Source organism: Ranitomeya imitator, chromosome 4 (assembly GCF_032444005.1).
Source record: "Ranitomeya imitator isolate aRanImi1 chromosome 4, aRanImi1.pri, whole genome shotgun sequence".
Lineage (NCBI taxonomy): Eukaryota > Metazoa > Chordata > Amphibia > Anura > Dendrobatidae > Ranitomeya > Ranitomeya imitator.
The window spans coordinates 75,385,221-75,401,771 of record NC_091285.1 but is presented as its reverse complement, the minus strand read 5'-3'; positions in this window follow the sequence as shown (position 1 = coordinate 75,401,771).

The window sequence follows — 16,551 nt, the reverse complement described above, 5'->3', positions numbered from 1 at the left end:
CAGTCAAAATAAGCAAGACAACGAGGAGCGTGGTTTCAGGCAGGGCGGACGCACAGCCGCAGCCAGCCAACCAAAGATGTCAGAAGACGGGCAGCGCTAACAAGGGGGGTGCTGCGTGTCATTAAAAAGGAAAGTCACACCTCAGGGACATTGTAATGGTCTGTAATGAGACACATTTTTTCCGTGTTTAATTAAACGTGGGCAAGTAGACAAAGTCAGCCACCTTGTACAAATGCAGCAGTACTGCTGTACAAGGTGGCTGTTATACATAGAAACACCTTGGGGTGGGTGGCAGGGTCCCTTTAATTTCAGTTCATGTGCCTGCGTGGCGTTTGCAGGTCACGTTGCCGGCTACACAGCTGGGGAACCGCTGGCGGTGCTGAACCCCACTAACACATTGGCTGGTGTTTTTCTCTGTGCAGCTAGCACGTCCGGGCAAAAACTGGCGGTGTTAGAGCTCAGGGTCAGCAGGAGGAGGAGAGGAGCAGAGTGTAGGCCGAAGCCTAGTTGAACCAATTTCAAAGGTAACCTTTAACCCCCCTCAGGTGTTGCAAGGTACAAGAGCCACACCTTGTGCAGCATTAATGCTGCACAAGTAAAAGGTTGCTCTATTAATTTTGCTCCTTGCACACGCTGAATAAAACACGTACACTATTTAGCCCAAGCTACTGTAAAACAGTAGTGGAGGCGTGACTTGTCTTTTTAAAGAAAAGCAGCACAGGTGTCGAAAATAACACCTTGGTGCATGGGCGCAGCTTCCTGAGCGTTGTTATTTGCTGTACAGGAGTCTGCGCTCTTGTTATCCCTTGGCCATGCGCTGTGAGCGCTTCCTGTCTTCTGACCTCATTTCATGTTGGCCGATGCGGTTAGCGGTGGACATGAATCCCAGACCCACAGTGTGTTTGGAAAAAATCACACTGCGTGGCTGGGATTCGTGCCCTTGTGCAGTTAAAATGTTTGCCGCTCACACATGTCCTTACACCTACTTCAGACTGGGCGGCCTCATCTGATCCCTTATCGCATGCCGCGGCCATGAGGCCGCACAGTATGAAGAAGGCGGAAGGAGATGAGTTAAGACAGGCGAACATATGCACTGCACATGCCCATCAATAACACCCTCGCTGCCAAAATATATGAGACAACGAGGGGCGTTGTGTTGGGCAGGGCGGACGCACAGGCACAGGCAGCCAACCAATGATGTCAGAAGACGGGCAGCGCTACCAGGGGTGGTGCTGCGTATCATTAGAAAGGAAAGTCACACCTCAGGGACAGTTGAATGGTCTCAATGAGACACATTTTGTACGTGTTGAGTTCCACGTGGGCAAGGAGAAAAAGTCAGCCACCTTGTACAAATGCAGCAGTACTGCAGTACAAGGTGGCTGTTATACATAGAAACACCTGGGGGTGGGGGGCAGGCTTCCTTCAATTTCAGTTCATGTGCCTGCGTGGCGTTTGCAGGACACGTTGCCGGCTACACAGCAGGGGAACAGCTGGCGGTAATGAACCCCACTAACACATTGGCTGTTGTTTTTCTCTGTGAAGCTCGCATTTCCGGGCAAAAACTAGCGGTGTTAGAGCCCAGGGTCAGCAGGAGGAGGAGAGGAGCAAAGTGTAGGCCGAAGCCTGCACTGGTGGCAGCTTTTGGTCGGTTGTGCCAGCGTAGCTTGTGCTGGACACGATGCAGGCTACACAGCAGGGGAACAGCTGGCGGTGCTGAACCCCACTAACACATTGGCTGGTGTTTTTCTCTGTGCAGCTAGCACGTCTGGGCAAAAACTGGCGGTGTTAGAGCCCAGGGTCAGCAGGAGGAGGAGAGGAGCAGAGTGTAGGCCGAAGCCTAGTTGAACCAATTTCAAAGGAAACCTTTAACCCCCCCTCAGGTGTTTCAAGGTACAAGAGCAACACCTTGAACAGCATTAATGCTGCACAAGTCTAAGGTTGCTCTCTTCATTTTGCTCCTTGCACACGCTGAATAAAACACGTACACTATTTAGCCCATTATACTGTCAAACAGTAGTGGAGGCGTGACTTTTCTTTTGAAGAAGACGCAGCACAGGTGTTAAAATTTACACCGAGGTGCTGGGCGCAGACTCCTTACCGTTGTTATTTGCAGTACAGGAGAGTGCGCTCTTGTGTTATCCCTTGGCAATACCCTGTTAGTGCAGGCCGTCTTATGACCTCATTTCATGTTGGCCGGTGCGGTTAACGATGGCCATAAATCCCAGACCCACAGTGCCTTTCCATAAAGTCACACTGCGGTGCTGGGATTCGTGGCCTTGTGCAGTAAATATGTTCGCCGCTCACACATGTCCTTACACCTGCTTCAGACTGGGTGGCCTCAGCTGATCCCTTATTGCCTGCCACGGCCATGAGGCCGCACAGTCTGAAGAAGGCGGAAGGAGGGGAGTGAAGACAGGCGAACATATGCACTGCTCGTGCCCATCAATCACACCCTCGCAGTCAAAATATATGAGACAATGAGGGGCGTTGTGTCGGGCAGGGCGGACGCACAGGCACAGGCAGCCAACCAATGATGTCTGAAGACGGGCAGCGCTAACAATGGGGGTGCTGCGTGTCATTAAAAAGGAAAGTCACACCTCAGGGACATTGTAATGGTCTCTAATGAGACATATTTTGTACGTGTTGAGTTCCACGTGGGCAAGGAGAAAAAGTCAGCCACCTTGTACAAATGCAGCAGTACTGCTGTACAAGGTGGCTGTTATACATAGAAACACCTGGGGGTGGGGGGCAGGCTCACTTCAATTTCAGTTCATGTGCCTGCGTGGCGTTTGCAGGTCACGTTGCCGGCTACACAGCAGGGGAACAGCTGGCGGTGCTGAACCCCACTAACACATTGGCTGGTGTTTTTCTCTGTGCAGCTAGCAATTCCGGGCAAAAACTAGCGTTGTTAGAGCCCAGGGTCAGCAGGAGGAGGAGAGGAGCAGAGTGTAGGCCGAAGCCAGCACTGGTGGCAGCTTTTGGTCAGTTGTGCCAGCGTGGCTTGTGCTGGACACGATGCAGGTTACACAGCAGGGGAACAGCTGGCGGTGCTGAACCCCACTAACACATTGGCTGTTTTTTTTCTCTGTGCAGCTCGCATTTCCGGGCAAAAACTAGCGGTGTTTGAGCCCAGGGGCAGCAGGAGGAGGAGAGGAGCAGAGTGTAGGCCGAAGCCTGCACTGGTGGCAGCTTTTGGTCAGTTGTGCCAGCGTGGCTTGTGCTGGACACGATGCCGGCTACACAGCAGGGGAACAGCTGGCGGTGCTGAACCCCACTATCACATTGGCGGGTGTTTTTCTCTGTGCAGCTAGCACTTCCAGGCTACAACTGGCGGTGTTATAGCCCAGGGTCAGCAGGAGGAGGAGAGGAGCAGAGTGTAGGCCGAAGCCTACTTGAACCAATTTCAAAGGTAACCTTTAACCCCCCCTCAGGTGTTGCAAGGTACAAGAGCCACACCTTGTGCATCATTAATGCTGCACAAGTAAAAGGTTGCTCTCTTAATTTTGCTCCTTGCACACGCTGAATAAAACACGTACACTACTTAGCCCATTCTACTGTAGAACAGTAGTGGAGGCGTGACTTGTCTTTTTAAAGAAAAGCAGCACAGGTGTCGAAAATAAGACCTTGGTGCATGGGCGCAGCTTCCTGAGCGTTGTTATTTGCTGTACAGGAGTCTGCGCTCTTGTTATCCCTTGGCCATGCGCTGTGAGCGCTTCCTGTGTTCTGACCTCATTTCATGTCGGCCGTTGCGGTTAGCGATGGACATGAATCCCAGATGGACATGACTGGGCGGCCTCATCTGATCCCTTATCGCATGCCGCGGTCATGAGGCCACCCAGTCTGAAGAAGGCGGAAGGAGATGAGTGAACACAGGCAAACATATGCACTGCACATGCCCATCAATCACATCCTCGTTGTCCAAAAAAATAAGACACCGAGGGGCGTTGTTTCGAGAAGGGCAGACGCACAGGCGCAGCCAGCTAACCAATGATGCCAAAAGACGGGCAGCGCTAACAAGGGTGGTGCTGCGTATCATTAGAAAGGAAAGTCACACCTCAGGGACAGTGGAATGGTCTCAATGAGACACATTTAGTACGTGTTTAATTAAACGTGGGCAAGGAGAAAAAGTTTGCCACCTTGTACAAATGCAGCAGTACTGCTGTACAAGGTGGCTGTTATACATAGAAACACCTTGGGGTGGGTGGCAGGGTCCCTTTAATTTCAGTTCATGTGCCTGCGTGGCGTTTGCAGGTCATATTGCCGGCTACACAGCTGGGGAACAGCTGGCGGTGCTGAACCCCACTAACACATTGGCTGGTGTTTTTCTCTGTGCAGCTAGCACGTCCGGGCAAAAACTGGCAGTGTTAGAGCCCAGGGTCAGCAGGAGGAGGAGAGGAGCAGAGTGTAGGCCGAAGCCTGCACTGGTGCAGCTTTTGTTCTGTTGTGCCTGCGTGGCGTTTGCAGGTCACGTTGCCGGCTACACAGCTGGGGAACAGCTGGCGGTGCTGAACCCCACTAACACATTGGCTGGTGTTTTTCTCTGTGCAGCTAGCACGTCCGGGCAAAAACTGGCGGTGTTAGAGCCCAGCGTCAGCAGGAGGAGGAGAGGAGCAGAGTGTAGGCCGAAGCCTAGTTGAACCAATTTCAAAGGTAACCTTTACCCCCCTCAGGTGTTGCAAGGTACAAGAGCCACACCTTGTGCAGCATTAATGCTGCACAAGTAAAAGGTTGCTCTATTAATTTTGCTCCTTGCACACGCTGAATAAAACACGTACACTATTTAGCCCATGCTACTGTAAAACAGTAGTGGAGGCGTGACTTGTCTTTTTAAAGAAAAGCAGCACAGGTGTCGAAAATAACACCTTGGTGCATGGGCGCAGCTTCCTGAGCATTGTTATTTGCTGTACAGGAGTCTGCGCTCTTGTTATTCCTTGGCCATGCGCTGTGAGCGCTTCCTGTCTTCTGACCTCATTTCATGTTGGCCGATGCGGTTAGCGGTGGACATGAATCCCAGACCCACAGTGTGTTTGGAAAAAATCACACTGCGTGGCTGGGATTCGTGCCCTTGTGCAGTTAATATGTTTGCCGCTCACACATGTCCTTACACCTACTTCAGACTGGGCTGCCTCATCTGATCCCTTATCGCATGCTGCGGCCATGAGGCCGCACAGTATGAAGAAGGCGGAAGGAGATGAGTTAAGACAGGCGAACATATGCACTGCACATGCCCATCAATAACACCCTCGCTGCCAAAATATATGAGACAACGAGGGGCGTTGTGTTGGGCAGGGCGGACGCACAGGCACAGGCAGCCAACCAATGATGTCTGAAGACGGGCAGCGCTAACAATGGGGGTGCTGCGTGTCATTAAAAAGGAAAGTCACACCTCAGGGACATTGTAATGGTCTCTAATGAGACACATTTTGTACGTGTTGAGTTCCACGTGGGCAAGGAGAAAAAGTCAGCCACCTTGTACAAATGCAGCAGTACTGCTGTACAAGGTGGCTGTTATACATAGAAACACCTGGGGGTGGGGGGCAGGCTCACTTCAATTTCAGTTCATGTGCCTGCGTGGCATTTGCAGGTCACGTTGCCGGCTACACAGCAGGGGAACAGCTGGCGGTGCTGAACCCCACTAACACATTGGCTGGTGTTTTTCTCTGTGCAGCTCACATTTCCGGGCAAAAACTAGTGTTGTTAGAGCCCAGGGTCAGCAGGAGGAGGAGAGGAGCAGAGTGTAGGCCGAAGCCAGCACTGGTGGCAGCTTTTGGTCAGTTGTGCCAGCGTGGCTTGTGCTGGACACGATGCAGGCTACACAGCAGGGGAACAGCTGGCGGTGCTGAACCCCACTAACACATTGGCTGTTTTTTTTCTCTGTGCAGCTCGCATTTCCGGGCAAAAACTAGCGGTGTTTGAGCCCAGGGGCAGCAGGAGGAGGAGAGGAGCAGAGTGTAGGCCGAAGCCTGCACTGGTGGCAGCTTTTGGTCAGTTGTGCCAGCGTGGCTTGTGCTGGACACGATGCCGGCTACACAGCAGGGGAACAGCTGGCGGTGCTCAACCCCACTATCACATTGGCGGGTGTTTTTCTCTGTGCAGCTAGCACTTCCAGGCTACAACTGGCGGTGTTATAGCCCAGGGTCAGCAGGAGGAGGAGAGGAGCAGAGTGTAGGCCGAAGCCTACTTGAACCAATTTCAAAGGTAACCTTTAACCCCCCCTCAGGTGTTGCAAGGTACAAGAGCCACACCTTGTGCATCATTAATGCTGCACAAGTAAAAGGTTGCTCTCTTAATTTTGCTCCTTGCACACGCTGAATAAAACACGTACACTACTTAGCCCATTCTACTGTAGAACAGTAGTGGAGGCGTGACTTGTCTTTTTAAAGAAAAGCAGCACAGGTGTCGAAAATAAGACCTTGGTGCATGGGCGCAGCTTCCTGAGCGTTGTTATTTGCTGTACAGGAGTCTGCGCTCTTGTTATCCCTTGGCCATGCGCTGTGAGCGCTTCCTGTGTTCTGACCTCATTTCATGTCGGCCGTTGCGGTTAGCGATGGACATGAATCCCAGACCCACAGTGTGTTTTCTAAAAATCACACTGCGTGGCTGGGATTCGTGGCCTTGTGCAGTAAATATGTTTGCCGCTCACACATGTCCTTACACCTGCTTCAGACTGGGCGGCCTCATCTGATCCCTTATCGCATGCCGCGGTCATGAGGCCACCCAGTCTGAAGAAGGCGGAAGGAGATGAGTGAACACAGGCAAACATATGCACTGCACATGCCCATCAATCACATCCTCGTTGTCCAAAAAAATAAGACACCGAGGGGCGTTGTTTCGAGCAGGGCAGACGCACAGGCGCAGCCAGCTAACCAATGATGCCAAAAGACGGGCAGCGCTAACAAGGGTGGTGCTGCGTATCATTAGAAAGGAAAGTCACACCTCAGGGACATTGTAATGGTCTCTAATGAGACATATTTTGTACGTGTTGAGTTCCACGTGGGCAAGGAGAAAAAGTCAGCCACCTTGTACAAATGCAGCAGTACTGCTGTACAAGGTGGCTGTTATACATAGAAACACCTGGGGGTGGGGGGCAGGCTCACTTCAATTTCAGTTCATGTGCCTGCGTGGCGTTTGCAGGTCACGTTGCCGGCTACACAGCAGGGGAACAGCTGGCGGTGCTGAACCCCACTAACACATTGGCTGGTGTTTTTCTCTGTGCAGCTAGCAATTCCGGGCAAAAACTAGCGTTGTTAGAGCCCAGGGTCAGCAGGAGGAGGAGAGGAGCAGAGTGTAGGCCGAAGCCAGCACTGGTGGCAGCTTTTGGTCAGTTGTGCCAGCGTGGCTTGTGCTGGACACGATGCAGGTTACACAGCAGGGGAACAGCTGGCGGTGCTGAACCCCACTAACACATTGGCTGTTTTTTTTCTCTGTGCAGCTCGCATTTCCGGGCAAAAACTAGCGGTGTTTGAGCCCAGGGGCAGCAGGAGGAGGAGAGGAGCAGAGTGTAGGCCGAAGCCTGCACTGGTGGCAGCTTTTGGTCAGTTGTGCCAGCGTGGCTTGTGCTGGACACGATGCCGGCTACACAGCAGGGGAACAGCTGGCGGTGCTGAACCCCACTATCACATTGGCGGGTGTTTTTCTCTGTGCAGCTAGCACTTCCAGGCTACAACTGGCGGTGTTATAGCCCAGGGTCAGCAGGAGGAGGAGAGGAGCAGAGTGTAGGCCGAAGCCTACTTGAACCAATTTCAAAGGTAACCTTTAACCCCCCCTCAGGTGTTGCAAGGTACAGGAGCCACACCTTGTGCATCATTAATGCTGCACAAGTAAAAGGTTGCTCTCTTAATTTTGCTCCTTGCACACGCTGAATAAAACACGTACACTACTTAGCCCATTCTACTGTAGAACAGTAGTGGAGGCGTGACTTGTCTTTTTAAAGAAAAGCAGCACAGGTGTCGAAAATAAGACCTTGGTGCATGGGCGCAGCTTCCTGAGCGTTGTTATTTGCTGTACAGGAGTCTGCGCTCTTGTTATCCCTTGGCCATGCGCTGTGAGCGCTTCCTGTGTTCTGACCTCATTTCATGTCGGCCGTTGCGGTTAGCGATGGACATGAATCCCAGATGGACATGACTGGGCGGCCTCATCTGATCCCTTATCGCATGCCGCGGTCATGAGGCCACCCAGTCTGAAGAAGGCGGAAGGAGATGAGTGAACACAGGCAAACATATGCACTGCACATGCCCATCAATCACATCCTCGTTGTCCAAAAAAATAAGACACCGAGGGGCGTTGTTTCGAGAAGGGCAGACGCACAGGCGCAGCCAGCTAACCAATGATGCCAAAAGACGGGCAGCGCTAACAAGGGTGGTGCTGCGTATCATTAGAAAGGAAAGTCACACCTCAGGGACAGTGGAATGGTCTCAATGAGACACATTTAGTACGTGTTTAATTAAACGTGGGCAAGGAGAAAAAGTTTGCCACCTTGTACAAATGCAGCAGTACTGCTGTACAAGGTGGCTGTTATACATAGAAACACCTTGGGGTGGGTGGCAGGGTCCCTTTAATTTCAGTTCATGTGCCTGCGTGGCGTTTGCAGGTCATATTGCCGGCTACACAGCTGGGGAACAGCTGGCGGTGCTGAACCCCACTAACACATTGGCTGGTGTTTTTCTCTGTGCAGCTAGCACGTCCGGGCAAAAACTGGCAGTGTTAGAGCCCAGGGTCAGCAGGAGGAGGAGAGGAGCAGAGTGTAGGCCGAAGCCTGCACTGGTGGCAGCTTTTGTTCTGTTGTGCCTGCGTGGCGTTTGCAGGTCACGTTGCCGGCTACACAGCTGGGGAACAGCTGGCGGTGCTGAACCCCACTAACACATTGGCTGGTGTTTTTCTCTGTGCAGCTAGCACGTCCGGGCAAAAACTGGCGGTGTTAGAGCCCAGCGTCAGCAGGAGGAGGAGAGGAGCAGAGTGTAGGCCGAAGCCTAGTTGAACCAATTTCAAAGGTAACCTTTACCCCCCTCAGGTGTTGCAAGGTACAAGAGCCACACCTTGTGCAGCATTAATGCTGCACAAGTAAAAGGTTGCTCTATTAATTTTGCTCCTTGCACACGCTGAATAAAACACGTACACTATTTAGCCCATGCTACTGTAAAACAGTAGTGGAGGCGTGACTTGTCTTTTTAAAGAAAAGCAGCACAGGTGTCGAAAATAACACCTTGGTGCATGGGCGCAGCTTCCTGAGCATTGTTATTTGCTGTACAGGAGTCTGCGCTCTTGTTATCCCTTGGCCATGCGCTGTGAGCGCTTCCTGTCTTCTGACCTCATTTCATGTTGGCCGATGCGGTTAGCGGTGGACATGAATCCCAGACCCACAGTGTGTTTGGAAAAAATCACACTGCGTGGCTGGGATTCGTGCACTTGTGCAGTTAATATGTTTGCCGCTCACACATGTCCTTACACCTACTTCAGACTGGGCTGCCTCATCTGATCCCTTATCGCATGCTGCGGCCATGAGGCCGCACAGTATGAAGAAGGCGGAAGGAGATGAGTTAAGACAGGCGAACATATGCACTGCACATGCCCATCAATAACACCCTCGCTGCCAAAATATATGAGACAACGAGGGGCGTTGTGTTGGGCAGGGCGGACGCACAGGCACAGGCAGCCAACCAATGATGTCTGAAGACGGGCAGCGCTAACAATGGGGGTGCTGCGTGTCATTAAAAAGGAAAGTCACACCTCAGGGACATTGTAATGGTCTCTAATGAGACACATTTTGTACGTGTTGAGTTCCACGTGGGCAAGGAGAAAAAGTCAGCCACCTTGTACAAATGCAGCAGTACTGCTGTACAAGGTGGCTGTTATACATAGAAACACCTGGGGGTGGGGGGCAGGCTCACTTCAATTTCAGTTCATGTGCCTGCGTGGCGTTTGCAGGTCACGTTGCCGGCTACACAGCAGGGGAACAGCTGGCGGTGCTGAACCCCACTAACACATTGGCTGGTGTTTTTCTCTGTGCAGCTCACATTTCCGGGCAAAAACTAGTGTTGTTAGAGCCCAGGGTCAGCAGGAGGAGGAGAGGAGCAGAGTGTAGGCCGAAGCCAGCACTGGTGGCAGCTTTTGGTCAGTTGTGCCAGCGTGGCTTGTGCTGGACACGATGCAGGCTACACAGCAGGGGAACAGCTGGCGGTGCTGAACCCCACTAACACATTGGCTGTTTTTTTTCTCTGTGCAGCTCGCATTTCCGGGCAAAAACTAGCGGTGTTTGAGCCCAGGGTCAGCAGGAGGAGGAGAGGAGCAGAGTGTAGGCCGAAGCCTGCACTGGTGGCAGCTTTTGGTCAGTTGTGCCAGCGTGGCTTGTGCTGGACACGATGCCGGCTACACAGCAGGGGAACAGCTGGCGGTGCTCAACCCCACTATCACATTGGCGGGTGTTTTTCTCTGTGCAGCTAGCACTTCCAGGCTACAACTGGCGGTGTTATAGCCCAGGGTCAGCAGGAGGAGGAGAGGAGCAGAGTGTAGGCCGAAGCCTACTTGAACCAATTTCAAAGGTAACCTTTAACCCCCCCTCAGGTGTTGCAAGGTACAAGAGCCACACCTTGTGCATCATTAATGCTGCACAAGTAAAAGGTTGCTCTCTTAATTTTGCTCCTTGCACACGCTGAATAAAACACGTACACTACTTAGCCCATTCTACTGTAGAACAGTAGTGGAGGCGTGACTTGTCTTTTTAAAGAAAAGCAGCACAGGTGTCGAAAATAAGACCTTGGTGCATGGGCGCAGCTTCCTGAGCGTTGTTATTTGCTGTACAGGAGTCTGCGCTCTTGTTATCCCTTGGCCATGCGCTGTGAGCGCTTCCTGTGTTCTGACCTCATTTCATGTCGGCCGTTGCGGTTAGCGATGGACATGAATCCCAGACCCACAGTGTGTTTTCTAAAAATCACACTGCGTGGCTGGGATTCATGGCCTTGTGCAGTAAATATGTTTGCCGCTCACACATGTCCTTACACCTGCTTCAGACTGGGCGGCCTCATCTGATCCCTTATCGCATGCCGCGGTCATGAGGCCACCCAGTCTGAAGAAGGCGGAAGGAGATGAGTGAACACAGGCAAACATATGCACTGCACATGCCCATCAATCACATCCTCGTTGTCCAAAAAAATAAGACACCGAGGGGCGTTGTTTCGAGCAGGGCAGACGCACAGGCGCAGCCAGCTAACCAATGATGCCAAAAGACGGGCAGCGCTAACAAGGGTGGTGCTGCGTATCATTAGAAAGGAAAGTCACACCTCAGGGACAGTGGAATGGTCTCAATGAGACACATTTAGTACGTGTTTAATTAAACGTGGGCAAGGAGAAAAAGTCTGCCACCTTGTACAAATGCAGCAGTACTGCTGTACAAGGTGGCTGTTATACATAGAAACACCTTGGGGTGGGTGGCAGGGTCCCTTTAATTTCAGTTCATGTGCCTGCGTGGCGTTTGCAGGTCAGGTTGCCGGCTACACAGCTGGGGAACAGCTGGCGGTGCTGAAACCCACTAACACATTGGCTGGTGTTTTTCTCTGTGCAGCTAGCACGTCCGGGCAAAAACTGGCAGTGTTAGAGCCCAGGGTCAGCAGGAGGAGGAGAGGAGCAGAGTGTAGGCCGAAGCCTGCACTGGTGGCAGCTTTTGTTCTGTTGTGCCTGCGTGGCGTTTGCAGGTCACGTTGCCGGCTACACAGCTGGGGAACAGCTGGCGGTGCTGAACCCCACTAACACATTGGCTGGTGTTTTTCTCTGTGCAGCTAGCACGTCCGGGCAAAAACTGGCGGTGTTAGAGCCCAGCGTCAGCAGGAGGAGGAGAGGAGCAGAGTGTAGGCCGAAGCCTAGTTGAACCAATTTCAAAGGTAACCTTTAACCCCCCTCAGGTGTTGCAAGGTACAAGAGCCACACCTTGTGCAGCATTAATGCTGCACAAGTAAAAGGTTGCTCTATTAATTTTGCTCCTTGCACACGCTGAATAAAACACGTACACTATTTAGCCCATGCTACTGTAAAACAGTAGTGGAGGCTTGACTTGTCTTTTTAAAGAAAAGCAGCACAGGTGTCGAAAATAACACCTTGGTGCATGGGCGCAGCTTCCTGAGCATTGTTATTTGCTGTACAGGAGTCTGCGCTCTTGTTATCCCTTGGCCATGCGCTGTGAGCGCTTCCTGTCTTCTGACCTCATTTCATGTTGGCCGATGCGGTTAGCGGTGGACATGAATCCCAGACCCACAGTGTGTTTGGAAAAAATCACACTGCGTGGCTGGGATTCGTGCCCTTGTGCAGTTAATATGTTTGCCGCTCACACATGTCCTTACACCTACTTCAGACTGGGCGGCCTCATCTGATCCCTTATCGCATGCTGCGGCCATGAGGCCGCACAGTATGAAGAAGGCGGAAGGAGATGAGTTAAGACAGGCGAACATATGCACTGCACATGCCCATCAATAACACCCTCGCTGCCAAAATATATGAGACAACGAGGGGCGTTGTGTTGGGCAGGGCGGACGCACAGGCACAGGCAGCCAACCAATGATGTCAGAAGACGGGCAGCGCTACCAAGGGTGGTGCTGCGTATCATTAGAAAGGAAAGTCACACCTCAGGGACAGTTGAATGGTCTCAATGAGACACATTTTGTACGTGTTGAGTTCCACGTGGGCAAGGAGAAAAAGTCAGCCACCTTGTACAAATGCAGCAGTACTGCAGTACAAGGTGGCTGTTATACATAGAAACACCTGGGGGTGGGGGGCAGGCTTCCTTCAATTTCAGTTCATGTGCCTGCGTGGCGTTTGCAGGACACGTTGCCGGCTACACAGCAGGGGAACAGTTGGCGGTGCTGAACCCCACTAACACATTGGCTGTTGTTTTTCTCTGTGAAGCTCACATTTCCGGGCAAAAACTAGCGGTGTTAGAGCCCAGGGTCAGCAGGAGGAGGAGAGGAGCAAAGTGTAGGCCGAAGCCTGCACTGGTGGCAGCTTTTGGTCGGTTGTGCCAGCGTGGCTTGTGCTGGACACGATGCAGGCTACACAGCAGGGGAACAGCTGGCGGTGCTGAACCCCACTAACACATTGGCTGGTGTTTTTCTCTGTGCAGCTAGCACGTCCGGGCAAAAACTGGCGGTGTTAGAGCCCAGGGTCAGCAGGAGGAGGAGAGGAGCAGAGTGTAGGCCGAAGCCTAGTTGAACCAATTTCAAAGGAAACCTTTAACCCCCCCTCAGGTGTTTCAAGGTACAAGAGCAACACCTTGAACAGCATTAATGCTGCACAAGTCTAAGGGTGCTCTCTTCATTTTGCTCCTTGCACACGCTGAATAAAACACGTACACTATTTAGCCCATTATACTGTCAAACAGTAGTGGAGGCGTGACTTTTCTTTTGAAGAAGACGCAGCAGCACAGGTGTTAAAATTTACACCGAGGTGCTGGGCGCAGACTCCTTACCGTTGTTATTTGCAGTACAGGAGAGTGCACTCTTGTGTTATCCCTTGGCAATACCCTGTTAGTGCAGGCCGTCTTATGACCTCATTTCATGTTGGCCGGTGCGGTTAACGATGGCCATAAATCCCAGACCCACAGTGCCTTTCCATAAAGTCACACTGCGGTGCTGGGATTCGTGGCCTTGTGCAGTAAATATGTTCGCCGCTCACACATGTCCTTACACCTGCTTCAGACTGGGCGGCCTCAGCTGATCCCTTATTGCCTGCCACGGCCATGAGGCCGCACAGTCTGAAGAAGGCGGAAGGAGGGGAGTGAAGACAGGCGAACATATGCACTGCTCATGCCCATCAATCACACCCTCGCAGTCAAAATATATGAGACAATGAGGGGCGTTGTGTCGGGCAGGGCGGACGCACAGGCACAGGCATCCAACCAATGATGTCTGAAGACGGGCAGCGCTAACAATGGGGGTGCTGCGTGTCATTAAAAAGGAAAGTCACACCTCAGGGACATTGTAATGGTCTCTAATGAGACACATTTTGTACGTGTTGAGTTCCACGTGGGCAAGGAGAAAAAGTCAGTCACCTTGTACAAATGCAGCAGTACTGCTGTACAAGGTGGCTGTTATACATAGAAACACCTGGGGGTGGGGGGCAGGCTCACTTCAATTTCAGTTCATGTGCCTGCGTGGCGTTTGCAGGTCACGTTGCCGGCTACACAGCAGGGGAACAGCTGGCGGTGCTGAACCCCACTAACACATTGGCTGGTGTTTTTCTCTGTGCAGCTAGCAATTCCGGGCAAAAACTAGCGTTGTTAGAGCCCAGGGTCAGCAGGAGGAGGAGAGGAGCAGAGTGTAGGCCGCAGCCTGCACTGGTGGCAGCTTTTGGTCAGTTGTGCCAGCGTGGCTTGTGCTGGACACGATGCAGGCTACACAGCAGGGGAACAGCTGGCGGTGCTGAACCCCAATAACACATTGGCTGTTTTTTTTCTCTGTGCAGCTCGCATTTCCGGGCAAAAACTAGCGGTGTTTGAGCCCAGGGGCAGCAGGAGGAGGAGAGGAGCAGAGTGTAGGCCGAAGCCTGTACTGGTGGCAGCTTTTGGTCAGTTGTGCCAGCGTGGCTTGTGCTGGACACGATGCCGGCTACACAGCAGGGGAACAGCTGGCGGTGCTGAACCCCACTATCACATTGGCGGGTGTTTTTCTCTGTGCAGCTAGCACTTCCAGGCTACAACTGGCGGTGTTATAGCCCAGGGTCAGCAGGAGGAGGAGAGGAGCAGAGTGTAGGCCGAAGCCTACTTGAACCAATTTCAAAGGTAACCTTTAACCCCCCCTCAGGTGTTGCAAGGTACAAGAGCCACACCTTGTGCATCATTAATGCTGCACAAGTAAAAGGTTGCTCTCTTAATTTTGCTCCTTGCACACGCTGAATAAAACACGTACACTACTTAGCCCATTCTACTGTAGAACAGTAGTGGAGGCGTGACTTGTCTTTTTAAAGAAAAGCAGCACAGGTGTCGAAAATAAGACCTTGGTGCATGGGCGCAGCTTCCTGAGCGTTGTTATTTGCTGTACAGGAGTCTGCGCTCTTGTTATCCCTTGGCCATGCGCTGTGAGCGCTTCCTGTGTTCTGACCTCATTTCATGTCGGCCGTTGCGGTTAGCGATGGACATGAATCCCAGACCCACAGTGTGTTTTCTAAAAATCACACTGCGTGGCTGGGATTCATGGCCTTGTGCAGTAATAAATATGTTTGCCGCTCACACATGTCCTTACACCTGCTTCAGACTGGGCGGCCTCATCTGATCCCTTATCGCATGCCGCGGTCATGAGGCCACCCAGTCTGAAGAAGGCGGAAGGAGATGAGTGAACACAGGCAAACATATGCACTGCACATGCCCATCAATCACATCCTCGTTGTCCAAAAAAATAAGACACCGAGGGGCGTTGTTTCGAGAAGGGCAGACGCACAGGCGCAGCCAGCTAACCAATGATGCCAAAAGACGGGCAGCGCTAACAAGGGTGGTGCTGCGTATCATTAGAAAGGAAAGTCACACCTCAGGGACAGTGGAATGGTCTCAATGAGACACATTTAGTACGTGTTTAATTAAACGTGGGCAAGGAGAAAAATTTTGCCACCTTGTACAAATGCAGCAGTACTGCTGTACAAGGTGGCTGTTATACATAGAAACACCTTGGGGTGGGTGGCAGGGTCCCTTTAATTTCAGTTCATGTGCCTGCGTGGCGTTTGCAGGTCATATTGCCGGCTACACAGCTGGGGAACAGCTGGCGGTGCTGAACCCCACTAACACATTGGCTGGTGTTTTTCTCTGTGCAGCTAGCACGTCCGGGCAAAAACTAGCGGTGTTAGAGCCCAGGGTCAGCAGGAGGAGGAGAGGAGCAGAGTGTAGGCCGAAGCCTAGTTGAACCAATTTCAAAGGAAACCTTTAACCCCCCCTCAGGTGTTTCAAGGTACAAGAGCAACACCTTGAACAGCATTAATGCTGCACAAGTCTAAGGGTGCTCTCTTCATTTTGCTCCTTGCACACGCTGAATAAAACACGTACACTATTTAGCCCATTATACTGTCAAACAGTAGTGGAGGCGTGACTTTTCTTTTGAAGAAGACGCAGCACAGGTGTTAAAATTTACACCGAGGTGCTGGGCGCAGACTCCTTACCGTTGTTATTTGCAGTACAGGAGAGTGCACTCTTGTGTTATCCCTTGGCAATACCCTGTTAGTGCAGGCCGTCTTATGACCTCATTTCATGTTGGCCGGTGCGGTTAACGATGGCCATAAATCCCAGACCCACAGTGCCTTTCCATAAAGTCACACTGCGGTGCTGGGATTCGTGGCCTTGTGCAGTAAATATGTTCGCCGCTCACACATGTCCTTACACCTGCTTCAGACTGGGCGGCCTCAGCTGATCCCTTATTGCCTGCCACGGCCATGAGGCCGCACAGTCTGAAGAAGGCGGAAGGAGGGGAGTGAAGACAGGCGAACATATGCACTGCTCATGCCCATCAATCACACCCTCGCAGTCAAAATATATGAGACAATGAGGGGCGTTGTGTCGGGCAGGGCGGACGCACAGGCACAGGCATC